Here is a 13,106-nt window from a genome sequence, read left to right on the forward strand (position 1 = left end):
TCCCATTTTATACAGGATAGTCTTTTTCAACTTCTAAGAGCTCTTTAAAATAGTAAAGCCCTGCCATAATGCAGCTAAAAAACGAAGATATCAAATGTGTAGTAACACGCTTTTCTTAACATTAATGAAAAAGTATTTTTCAATCAGTCTGTATTTTCACAGAAAGGACAAAATAAAAAGATTCAGAAACAAACTGTATATACAAAGTACATATACCCTGAAGCTCCCAAATGATTGTGAAGCAGTCACTTCCAAACCCTACTGCCCACCACCCAAAACACGAGGAGAAAATAAGAATGTTGGCTTTTCCCAGTTTCAATGATCAGGAGCAACGTACTGAAAGCCCAGTTTAAAGAAATGTTTCTGCAGAGGCTTTACTGCACTGGGGATTTAGCCCCTTCTATTCTTCTAAACTCACTGATTTCTCCTTGTGTATCTTTAATCATTTCCCCATTCTGCTTTCCTTCAGGGTTTTTGATTGTCCTTTCTAAGAATGAGTTAGAGGCTTAATTCATTTTCATTCTTTTCTTAATGACATAAGGATTTTAAGGCAATGAACATTCCTCTGAGCTCTCCCCTAGTCACTAATACGTAACGATTGCATTATTACTATTCTCTCGATATTCTGCAGTTTTAATTTCAAATCCCTGTGTGACCTAAGGGCTGTTTGCATGAATTGTAAAATTCCACCAATCAACATTTGTTTTCTGGTTTTGTTAGTAACTTATAGATTTAACTAAGATCAGAGAATGACTTCTGTTCTTTTTCTACTCTTTAGTATTTGAGGTGTTCTTCACTGAAAAAGATTAGCCTCCTGAATGTTCCAGATAGGAAGAGGGAGGGAGAGGGTGAGAGAGCAGAGTAGATAGAAGTTTCGTATTTTAACTATGGTTCATTTCTAAGCATCTAAAATTTCATTGGAGTTTTTAAGCTATGAATTACAAGGGTGTTTAATTTCCAAATTCATGTAGCTTTTGGTTAATCTCTTCATTATTGACTTCTAACCTTAACTGCTTCATATTTAAATTATAAATTATATGGTGAGGATGGCACCAAATGTTTTTAAATCTTCTGACTTGCTATACGGATTAATATATAATAAAGGTTTCTCCCACAGTCCACAGATGCTCGAGAAGAATATAGAATATCTAACTATTGGGTACAGAGGTCTGTATTTGTCCATTATACCACGTCCGTTCACAGGTTATTCAAATCTATATATGGGCATTCTGTGTAACATACTTATGGGAAGCAGGGTATGTTGAAATCTCCAAATACCATGGCAGACTTGTCAATTTCTCACTGTGGGTTTATCAGTTTTTCCTCTGTATTTTGAGACTATCTTGATAGGTACATAAACTATGAAAATTGCTACATCTTCCTAATTAACAGCCATTTAGCATCAAGTCGTTACTAATGCTTTCTGTTTCAAAATCCTATTTTGTTTGAAACTGATGCTCCATCTCTTCTGTTTGGTTAATGTGTACAGACATATCTTTATCACTCTCTCTCCTTTATAAAAACTTTCAATCTTTTCACTTCCTCATATTTTAAATATGATGGATTAAAACAGCTGGATATTGTTTTATTTCATCCATCGGTCTAACTGGTAACTTTAGTCCATTTACATTCCTTGTGACTGATTTCTGTGGACTTCCTTCTGTCACCTTTAAACTTCCATTTCTCTCACTTTCCAGTGTAATTTTAATATCTCCTACTGGGATTATACTAAGACATATTTTAGACCTCATTCTGATCTCCCTCTCCCCACCAACCCCACCAACTTCTGCCTTATCATTTATCCTCATGTCTCTCTGTGTAACATACGGGTTTACTTTTTGGAGATAATCATCTAACCAAATACTCCTTTCTTCTGGTGTCTAATCCATCCACTGAGTTTCTGATTTCAACAATTACATTTTGTATTCCCTTATTTCATTTTCTTCTGAGACAGAGTCTCCCTCTGTCACCCAGGCTGGACTGCAGTGGCACGAACCTGCAGCCTCGGCCTCCTGGGCTCAAGGGATCCTCCCACCTCAGCCTCTTCAGTAGCTGGGATGATAGGCGGGTACCACATACCCAGCTAATAATTATTATTCTTTTTTTGGTGGTGGTGGCGGGTAATGTTTGTAGAAATGAGTTCTCATCATGTTGCCCAGGCTTGTCTCCAACTCCTGGGCTCATGCCATCCTCCTTCCTCAGCCTCTCAAAAAGTGCTGGGATTATAGTTGTGAGCCACCATACCCAGCTATATATTTTATTTCTGTAAGTTCTATTTCATCCATTTCCTTTCAGATCTTCCTCATCACTCCTGGTGGTCTCAGTGCTCGTTCCGTTTCATGAGTCCATCTTTTTTTATATATTAGATGTATTTCACATCTAACTATTTTCTCACAATTCTAATATTTGAAGTCTGTGTTCTGCATCTGATAATTCCAAAACCTGCAGTCTTTCGGAAACATATTATTCGTTGTTTCTGACAATTCTGAAATATGTTGGGTTGACTACTTGAATGCTATGATTTCACTGAATTAGTGGTTGTCTGCTTTTAAGCTTTGGGAAGTTAGAGATGCTTTCCTACAAATGTATCTGTGTCTGCTTCTGATGAGAGCTGTGGACACAACTAACATGGCCCACTTTACCACCATGCCTAATCCTGACATCCCGTTGGATTCTCTTGGAGAATGTCAGGATTACACAAGGTTCTCAAATTTGCCTCCACAACCTTGGTCATTTATACACAGAAGACTAGACTGCTTAGTATAGGTGGTGACTCCCTTCCTCCTACCCTGGAAAAAACAAAACAGATCTCTCATCTCAACTTACTTATGGGAAGCAGGGTATGTTGAAATCTCCAAATACCATGGCAGACTTGTCAATTTCTCTCTGTGGTTCTATCAGTTTTTTCTCTGTAGTTTGAGGCTATTTTGATAGGTACATAAACTATGAAAATTGCTACATCTTCCTAATTAACAGTCATTTAGCATCAAGTTGTTACTAATGCTTTCTGTTTCAAAATCCGATTTTGTTTGAAACTGAAGCTCCGTCTCGTTTTTGGCTAATGTGTACTGGCATATCTTTATCACTCTCTCTCCTTTATAAAAGCTTTCAATCTTTTCACATCCTCATATTTTAAATATGATGGATTAAAACAACTGGATATTGTTTTATTACTTCCATCTGTCTAACTGGTAACTTTAGTCCATTTACATTTGTTGTGATTGATTTATGTGGACTTCCTTCTGTCACCTTTAGAATTTCTATTTCTCTCACTTTCCAATGTAGTTTTAATGTTTCATCCTCGATTCCATTAAGACATATTTTAGACCTCATTCTGATCTCCCTCTCCCCAACAACCACACCAACTTCTGTCCTATCATTTGTCCTCATGTCTTTCTGTGTAACATACGGACTTACTTTTTGGAGATAATTGTCTAACCAATTAATCCTTTCTTCTGGTGTCTAATCCATCCACTGAGTTTCTGATTTCAACAATTACATTTTGTATTTCCTTATTTCATTTTCTTCTGAAACAGAGTCTCACTCTGTCACCCAGGCTGGACTGCAGTGGCACTAACCTGCAGCCTCGGCCTCCTGGGCTCAAGGGATCCTCCCACCTCAGCCTCCTGAGTAGCTGGGACTATAGGCAGGTACCGCATACCCAGCTTTTTTTTTTTCTTTTTTTTTTGGTGGTGGTGGTGGGTATTGTTTGTCGAAATGAGTTCTCACCGTGTTGCCCAGGCTTGTCTCCAACTCCTGGGCTCATGCCATCCTCCTTCCTCAGCCTCTCAAAAAGTGCTGGGATTGCAGTTGTGAGCCACCATACCCAGCTATATATTTTATTTCTGTAAGTTCTATTTCATCCATTTCCTTTCAGGTGTTCCTCATCTTTCCTGGTGGTCTCACTGCTCGCTCAGTTTTATGAGTCCATCTTTTTATATATATTAGATGTATTTCACATGTAACTATTTTCTCGCAATTCTAATATTCGAAGTCTGTGTTCTGCATCTGATAATTCCAAAACCTGCAGTCTTTCGGAAACATATTATTCGTTGTTTCTGACAATTCTGAAATATGTTGGGTTGACTACTTGAATGCTATGATTTCACTGAATTAGTGGTTGCCTGCTTTTAAGCTTTCGGAAGTTAGAGATGCTTTCCTACAAATGTATCTGTGTCTGCTTCTGATGAGAGCTGTGGACACAACTAACATGGCCCACTTTACCACCATGCCTAATCCTGACATCCCGTTGGATTCTCTTGGAGAATGTCAGGATTACACAAGGTTCTCAAATTTGGCTGCCCAACCTTGCTCATTTATACACAGAAGACTAGACTGCTTAGTATAGGTGGTGACTCCCTTCCTCCTACCCTGGAAAAAACAAAACGGATCTCTCATCTGAATGTGATCACAGAAGATTAAACTCTGAAGGTGAATAACTGGAGGCTGTGGGCAGCAGGGAAAGACAGGTGTCTTTCCTGACCATAGAAATAGGTCAGAAGCTCCCCTAAAGGCTGTGTGCTCCAGGATTTCACTATTTAGCTCAATTACCAGTCCCTCCGTAAGAGTGAACAGAAGCTTCTCAGGGCACCATGTTGTCTTTAAACCACAAATTCTTGCTAAAAGTCATGGTCATGGTAAAAAAAGCTATGGCTTTGGAAGGCTTTCTTGGGAATGTCCTAGAATTAAGGTTACAGCCTGCGTTTCATGTTAACTAAACAGGAAACCAGCCTCACCAACATCCTTCTGCCCCATGGCTTGCTCTCAGCTCCTCTTGGTTGGGCCTTGGGCTACCAGACTGTCTGGTTTTAATCCTTGTTCTGCCACCTGTGACCCTGGACAAGTTACCTACCTTCAGTTACCTCATCTACAAGATGCAGATATTAGTAATACCCTCTTTTTAAGTTATTAAGAGGATCGAAAGAGTTAATAAAAAGTAACAAATAAAAGGACTTGGTAAGTATAGGCGCAGAGGGGAAAAAAAGGAAAAATAAATCAATAAATGAATAAAGAAATAATTAAAAAGACTAGTGCCTAGCACAGAAAAGTTCATCGGGAATTAATTCTATAACATGAACTCAATTTTGCAAAACTTCAGAGTACATATAACTTTTAACTTACTAGGGTATACAAAGCGATAATAAATTTACAACTGTAGCCATGTTTGCCTACAGTAAATATAACAAAGACTAAACAAGCAGATACTAAATCATTAAGTGATTATCAGTTAGTATCTTTAATTTTCTTATACTTCTATATTTTCTATAGATCATCTTTATAACAAGAAGAAAACAAACTAAATGAAAATGAAATGAATTCTCTCAAAAAGAATTAAGTCAAGACAGGAAGAAGGCTCACAAATATAAAATATCTCTTATGGTTTCTTTAAAATTCTTAATAAAAGTACCTTCTTTGCTCCAAGCTGCACTCTGGCTTTGCCTTTGAGTCAAGTGGCATTTCTTTGCACGATGACCGGTTCTATTGAGTAGGCACTGCTTCAGCCCTACAGGAAGAACAAAACGTCTCTGGAACACAGCAGCATTCCTGATTCCCACTTGAGAAGGCCTAACAAGATGGCATGTACCTCAACAGCAGCAGATCAGTGTTAAAAAGTCTGGAGGCAACGGGAAAAAGTAAACTTGGACCATTTCCAAAATCTCACAAAAAACAACAAACTGACGTTCTAAGTGCCCAACGTGAGCAAATTAGAACTTTAAATAAAGTTCAATGCCGATCCTAGCATAGATTCAGCACCAAGTACAATCTTATTTTACTGGTTGACCTTTTTCATTCTTGGAAGTAGGAGCTAAGAAAATAAAAAAAAATAAAAATAAAAAACACCAAAATGTCTTTAAGAGAACCTTCTACTTAAAAACCTAACTTCCCATGATCGAAACACTCTATTGAGGGTGAAAATTGAATATTATAAGAAAATAATCACCTGTTTTGTGAGAAGTTCCATACATAATGCTCCTCCACCCAATACATACCTTGAAAAGAGAAAAGGAAACAGAAAAAATTATCACGATAATTATTCCTGCTTGAACAGTTTCTACGTGCCATTACTAAGAAAGCATGCACACAGTAAAGATGAGAAGAGAACATGCAAGCGTGAGCATACTTGTTAGGGATATAGGATTAAGGGCAATTTAAAAATTCTAATGTTTCAACTGTCATGCACTTGCTTTGAAATTCTAGTCAATTGTTTGAAATGGCTCTTAGAACAGAATACTTTGAAATATTTATGGTGTCAAAAATGAAGAACTTAGCCATAAATATTTCAAAGCATAGAGGCAGAAGAACCCGTTTCCTTAAATGGCATTTGAGTATTCTTTACAACTGCAACTTTCTCTCCCATCCTGTGATGGCCAAGAGTTTTTCCTCTGACAATGGCACTGACCTCACCCTATTCAATATATGAACATCTGCATTGCTTCATGGTTGGAATTGTTTTTCTCCATTCTTTTGTGAGAATCAAATGGTTCAGACCATGTAGCTCCTCTCTGGGACTCTTGCTCAAGTCCTTTCTAGGTCTGAAGACTATTCTCTGAACCAAACATAACTTCTGGGGAGGTACCAAATCTCCCAGTAGAAAATTTTTTAGATAAAGATGTTTTAACCTTTTAACTCTTTCTCAAACAAAATAATTTCATTTCTCCTTTAACGTTATCTTATATTTCAAAATACACAGATAGCATGTCTAAAATAAAATCAAGGCAATGACAGTTTTAGAACACAAACTGTGGTAATTTTGAAAACACAAAAGCTAAGACCACTGATTAGGTCTATGTGGACACCAAGTCCACCACAACCTGTTCTGTCCTCTGGGGCTCTGCCCACACATTTCCCTTGCCAGACATTCCTTCTGCTTCCCACTCTTCCAAATGCTGTATTTCCCCTCAGAAAACCTGCCAAGAGCACTCCAGCCTGCACATCTTCCATTGCAGCTAACCAAAGGCATCCTTGCATTGACTAAACCAAACTATTTTGCAGAGAAGCCATCTAAAAACTTCTACCGTAGACCATTCACTTTCATAATTGTTATCATGACATTATTCAATAATAAAATGAGGGCAAGGAGTCCTCTTCACTCCCCTATCCTGGAGAATCCAAGGAAGTGTCTTTCCCACTTGCTTTCCCAAAACCCTGGGACCTTTCAAAGTAATAGTTTAATGGAAGGGAAAGAAAATCTGAAAGATAAACTCTCCAAAACATTAAACTCGGGTAAAGAATCATGGGATTAAAAATGTTTATTCTTTGTGTATTTCATTTCTGAAACATAGAAATCTATCTCCCACTTCTTAAATCTGCCTCTGGACTAAGACAGTATTGTATAGAATGTGCACTCACTGATTTAACAGAATTAGAACATCCAGGCCCTCACTGAGATTTTGCTTCCATAACCACTCAAAGTCTAGTTATATTAGCTAATGAGTTAACACCACACTTGATCTTCACATTTTGGATATGCTGACGGTAGACAGGGACTTGTTTTGGGAAAGGAAGTATACAGTAGACATTGTTACCCATTACCCAGCTACCACCACTTTTCCTTTAAAGTACCCCACTCTTCCTTTAAGGTTGCAGAGTCTCAGAAAGTGGGAAGAAAGGAAGTTTTTGCATTTTCTGATCAAAACAAAGTACATCTGTACAACCACATAATACCTATGCAAAGGTTTGTTGAAATCTAAACACAAGAAAGAAGTAGTTCTAGCACCTCCACCAAAAGTAAGGTCAGTAAACTTTTCTTAACACACAGTGTCAGCAGCAGCGACACCGGAAAGTGGTCGACTCTACTACTGTATTAAATTACCTTCATTTTGTCAATATGTATTCCACATTCTTACTGCTCTTTGTCTCCAAAGGGTTCCTGCTGAATATTGAGACAGTTCAAGAACACTAGGAGAAAAAATTCTTAATAATCCAAGTAAGGGTCTTCTAAGATAATATGCCACATATACAGACACAGTCATATTTTCAACTATAAAAAAGTTCAGTTGTCAAAGTTGTACAGCAAACACTATCCTAAGCTGAGCCTCTTCAGGCATTTGATTTATAATCACTGTAAAGAAAAGTCAGTCACAAAATGCCACCTTTTGTATGATTCTATTTATATGAAATGTCCAGGACAGGCAAATCTACAGAGATAGAAATTAGATCACAGGTTGCCAGGATGAAGGATGGGGGAGACAGGTACATGACTACTGATGGGTACGGGGTTTCTTTTTAGGGAGATGAAAATGTTCTGAAATTAGGCAGTGGTAATGGTTGCATAACTCTGAATACACTAAAAACCACTGAACTGTACACTTGCAGAGTGTGGCTTACCACATATAAACTGTATCACAATAAAGCTGTCAGTTTGAAAAATGTTTGGCTATGTGAAGAAATACAGAAATAGGGTCATAGCTAGAAGATATGGGATATAAAATACATGGAACAAAACTGCTCAATAATCTATCTAGAATCACACAGTGCTTAAGTTTTACCCTGACTAAAATCACAAGCTTTGTGTTTTGTTGATATTTCACATTTTTTACTTCTTCCTAAGTCAGCCAATAATTCCTCCTCCTCACTTAATAGTGGACTACAAAGACCAAGCCATTTTGATTATGCCGCCAATGGGCTTTCACATTTCATTCCTCCTGCCATTCCCATGACTACCAAACCAATGTAGGTTCTCCTCACTTCACTCTAAAACAACAGCGTTGCCCTCAAATTATCATCACACTCTTCAAGCTCTGTGAGGACAATGTGTCTCATATTCTCTTCTGCTGCCACCAGATTTATTCTAAGACAGTTTCTTTACTGTTACTCCCCTGTTTCTCAACCAGTTACATAGACAGATGAATATCCAGGCATCATAGTTGACTTACCAGAAAAAAAAAAAAAAAAAAAAAAAGATCTGTCACCAACCCGCAGAACTGTTTGAGTACAAGATATTACGCCAGCACTATTTCCTACAAACCTTCAACATGAATCCTACTCTCCTTGTGTCATAGCTCCAACTAGTCTCCTACACTCTGAATCTCTCATTCTCTTTCCTAGATACCTGATTGTGTTTACCTGTCACCTACATAAATAATTTTCCTTCAACTTCCACCAGCTGACCAAACCCCACTCACATTTCACTGCCCAGCTGGGATCCCACCTACTTCATGAAGAGTAACTCTTTGCAGCTTTAAACCTCAGAGAAATTAAGCCCATGCTTAGCTTTTCTTTTTCTTTCTTTTTAGATGGAGTTTACCTTTGTCACCCAGGCTGGAGGGCAGTGGTGCAATCTCGACTCACTGCAACCTCTGCCTCCCCAGTTCAAGCGATTCTCCTGCCCCAGCCTCCCAAGTAGCTGGGATTACAGTTACGCGCCACCACATCTGGCTAATTTTTTGTATTTTTGATGGAGATGGGGTTTTGCATCTTGGCCAGGCTGGTCTCGAACTCCTGACCTCAAGTGATCCACCCACCTCGGCCTCCGAAAGTGCTGGGATTACAGGCGTGAGCCACCACGCACAGCCAAAGGTTCTATTTCTTTTTTTTTTTTTTTGAGACGGAGTCTTGCTCTGTCGCCCGGGCTGGAGTGCAGTGACCGGATCTCGGCTCACTGCAAGCTCCGCCTCCCGGGTTCACGCCATTCTCCTGCCTCAGCCTCCCGAGTAGCTGGGACTACAGGCGCCCGCCACCTCGCCCGGCTAGTTTTTTGTATTTTTTAGTAGAGACGGGGTTTCACCGTGTTAGCCAGGATGGTCTCGATCTCCTGACCTCGTGATCCACCCATCTCGGCCTCCCAAAGTGCTGGAATTACAGGCTTGAGCCACCGCGCCCGGCCGGTTCTATTTCTTAAGTTTGGTGTTGGGCATGTGGACGCATGATTTAATGCTTTAAAAAAGAAAGAAACCTTCCTGGTGTTTTTGTGTTTTGTTTTTTGTTTTAGGCCTGTGTGCTTCATTCACTCCCCCATATGAATCCGTAAAGAAGTAACCATTAGCAACTTCAGTCAATATATACCGGATTCATACTTTAGGAAGACAACCCAGTTGACAACCACAACAGTTTCTATGATAACAAAAGTGAGAGAAAATACTGACATTAGGGTTATTTCAAGAAAGTTCAATCACAAGATATATCCCCAAGCAAAAATATACACAGAAAGCTAAGTTGGAAGCTTTTGGAAAACTACTACCATCCTTAGAGTAAGTACAGCAAAGTATTGTTTTATGTCTGTTTTTTTCATCAAAATACCTCATATAGCCATAGATTTTAAACCATTACATCCTATCTAGATTCCATATTAGATCATTAACATTTCTTCTAGATTCCACTATTATTTCTTTGCATCCTTTATTTTTAGTATCTTAAATATAACACATACATTCAGAAAAGTACATAAAATATACCTTAAGGTATACCTTAACATGTTATCGTAAATTATTTGTCCATGTAACCACCAACCTGGTCCAGAAACATATTCCAACCAGTATCCAAGATGCCCACAGATGTCCCTTTCAGGTCACACCTCCTTACCTCTCGCCTGGATGGACTCCTTACCCTAACCTCTATGGAATCACCTCTTTGTTCTTGATAGTTTTACTGCCCATGTATGAATCCAGAAATAAGCGTTTCTCAGTTTTCTTTTCATTTTAGTTCCCCTAAGAAGCCTTTTTAGAAGTTTTCTTCCTAATTCTACCCCATGCCCCTGTGGTGGAATTTCAAAATCACAGACATATTGTATGTTGGTTTATGTTATATGATCCTTTGGAGGGGAGCAGACCATTATAATAGGTAATGTTTTCTTTTACTCTAAGGAGCAATTTTCACTCCACTGCAGGTGACACTGCCTCCACTACGAATGAATGTCCTAACTAACCTTAGTTTTGCTATTTTTGAGCTCTATATAGAGAAAATTATACAAAATAGGTTTTTGGGGTCTGGTCTCTTTCGCTTAACATAGTGTTCAAGGTTCGCCCAGCTGGTCCCACTCAGCTGTAAGCCATTTTATGAAAACCGCAGTTCTTCATTTTCTTGGAATGAACACTTGGGATATTTTCTGTTTGGGGCTATTATAAAGGATGCTGCTCTGAACATTCCCGTCTCCAGGTGCCTACATACTCCTTTCTTGTGGAGTATATATCCACAAAATTCCTGAACCATAGTGTATGAGTATCTTCCACTTTACCAAATTGTTTTCCAAAACACTTGTACAAATATACACCCCCATTCGAAAAATAGAGTCCTGTAACAATTTTCTTACCTTAAAAGGTAAGTTCAGCAAAATATCTCCCACGCCTTCTTTTTCTTTTAAGATCTGAAGATCACTGTGCAAAGCACTATCAGGGTCAACCCTAAGAATCCCAAAGCAAAAAACAGTTCAAACAAAAAGACAATTTTTTTTCAACTAACTGAAAAATTAACAAATCTGAAAGCTAAAATAGAGCACCTAGGGTAAGTTCCAGAAGGAGAAGATCTTAAGCTGCTCTAATTTTCCAGGAAAAATAGAGGTCACTATAGCTTCCAGTTCCTTTACAATAAATGTCCAAAAGAGATCATAATAGCCTAAATCTGATCTAATAAGGGGGTTCAGAGTTTGCAGTCATTCTAAAGGAAAACAGTCACATGTATACAATTTTCTCAAGAATTCAAAAGAAGTTTAATATGCTTTCCTAAACTTGTACTATCAGCCAAGGGGTTCAAGGAGAACAATCTGTCATGGACAGAACTATGTGTTCTGACAGTGTCTCACTCTGTCACCCAGGCTGGAATATAATGGTGGAATCACAGCGCATTGCAGCCTTGACCTCTCCAAGCTCAAACGATCTTCCTGCCTCAGCCTCCCAGCACCCCTAGGAGCTGGGACTACAGGTGTACTCCACCTATATATTTTAAAAGTAATAACATAACTATCTCTACAATAAGAGTTGATTCTGATGCTTTCAAAACTGGGGGAAAAGTCATAAAAATCACCTTGGCAATCATTCTCTGTATAATGAAATGTATTACTCTTATTTACTTTCCAAGCAATATTGCTGAAGCTTGAGCTTTTTGCTAGAAGATAAAAATCATGTAAGAGTTCACTCTATCAGGAAAATGACAAAAACAATTCTGATGGAGCTATAAAAACGTTTCTTTAAATCCAAAAAGACAAGTAAACTCATCCTATCTTACCCCTTACATCTTTTGGAACTTGATTGTCTTTGAATTTCACAAAATAAAGCTAGTAAACATTTCCATTTTGGTCCACTTTTAAGAAATGACATTTATAATCTGACAACAGAAAAGAGCAAAAGAAGAAGAAGAAGAGCAGGGATTTAGAGATCCTTCCCTGTCGTGTAACTCTGTGATCTGTAAATGTCCCTGAGCTCTTTCATACGTCTATCTGAAGCTTGCACTGACCCAGACGCTGCAGCCTGAAACACAAAAGCCACTGTTTACCAGGGTCTACTGAGCCAACTAATCTAAAGATTTAAGGTATTTCAACCTCATCTAAAAGATTACAGTAGCCGGGCGTGGTGGCTCACACCAGTAATCCCAGCACTTTGGGAGGCCGAGGAGGCTGGATCACTTGAGGTCAGGAGTTTGAAATCAGTCTGGCCGACAAGATGAAACCCCATCTATACCAAAAAAATACAAAGGTTAGCTGGGCGTGGTTGCACGTGCCTGTAGTCCCAGCTACTCTGGAGGCTGACGCAGGAGAATCTCTTGAAACTGGGAGGTAGAGGCAGAAATGAGCTGAGATGGCACCACTGCACTCTGGCCTGGGCCACAGAGCGAGACTCCGTCTTAAAAGAAAAAAAAAGAAAAAGATTGCAATAAACATGGATCATCACTCAACTTTTAAGAAGTAAAAAAAAAAGTCCAATTAAATGAAGCATTATGAAGTTTCAAGAGAATATAAAGCTAGACACGAGTCTGTTCATTTCCTATTTCTTATCATCTGAAAAACTCTAGCCAACATGTTCCGACCACCAGGGAATCCACGATAGCAGAGAATTCAGTATAAGTCTATTCCAAACCCCAGCAATTTTTGAAAACACTAGAAGACACTCAAGGGACACATTCTAACACAGACTTCCATCCATAAGGCTACAAGCAAGAATATTACACAGACGGTC

At 38.7% G+C, this 13,106-nt stretch overlaps 1 protein-coding gene across 9 annotated transcripts in view; it reads right to left on the reverse strand.

Moving 5' to 3' along the window:
- LOC103245901 (amyloid-beta A4 precursor protein-binding family A member 2-like) overlaps positions 1–13,106 on the reverse strand; it is a 76,104-nt gene that overhangs the window by 12,940 nt on the left and 50,058 nt on the right. For 5 of the 9 annotated variants that reach the window (XM_073012025.1, XM_073012023.1, XM_073012031.1 and 2 more), the window contains 3 exons: positions 11,249–11,339; positions 5,942–5,990; positions 5,408–5,503 (listed from right to left, as the gene is read on the reverse strand). The gene's annotated coding sequence lies outside the window, so the exon portion shown is untranslated. Of the gene's footprint in view, positions 1–5,404; positions 5,504–5,941; positions 5,991–7,813; positions 7,874–11,248; positions 11,340–11,534; positions 12,774–13,106 lie in introns of those variants that run through there. The other 4 variants (XM_073012027.1, XM_073012026.1, XM_073012029.1 and 1 more) reach the window with 4 other exon arrangements.

Source organism: Chlorocebus sabaeus, chromosome 26, assembly GCF_047675955.1.
Source record: "Chlorocebus sabaeus isolate Y175 chromosome 26, mChlSab1.0.hap1, whole genome shotgun sequence".
NCBI classification, from domain to species: domain Eukaryota; kingdom Metazoa; phylum Chordata; class Mammalia; order Primates; family Cercopithecidae; genus Chlorocebus; species Chlorocebus sabaeus.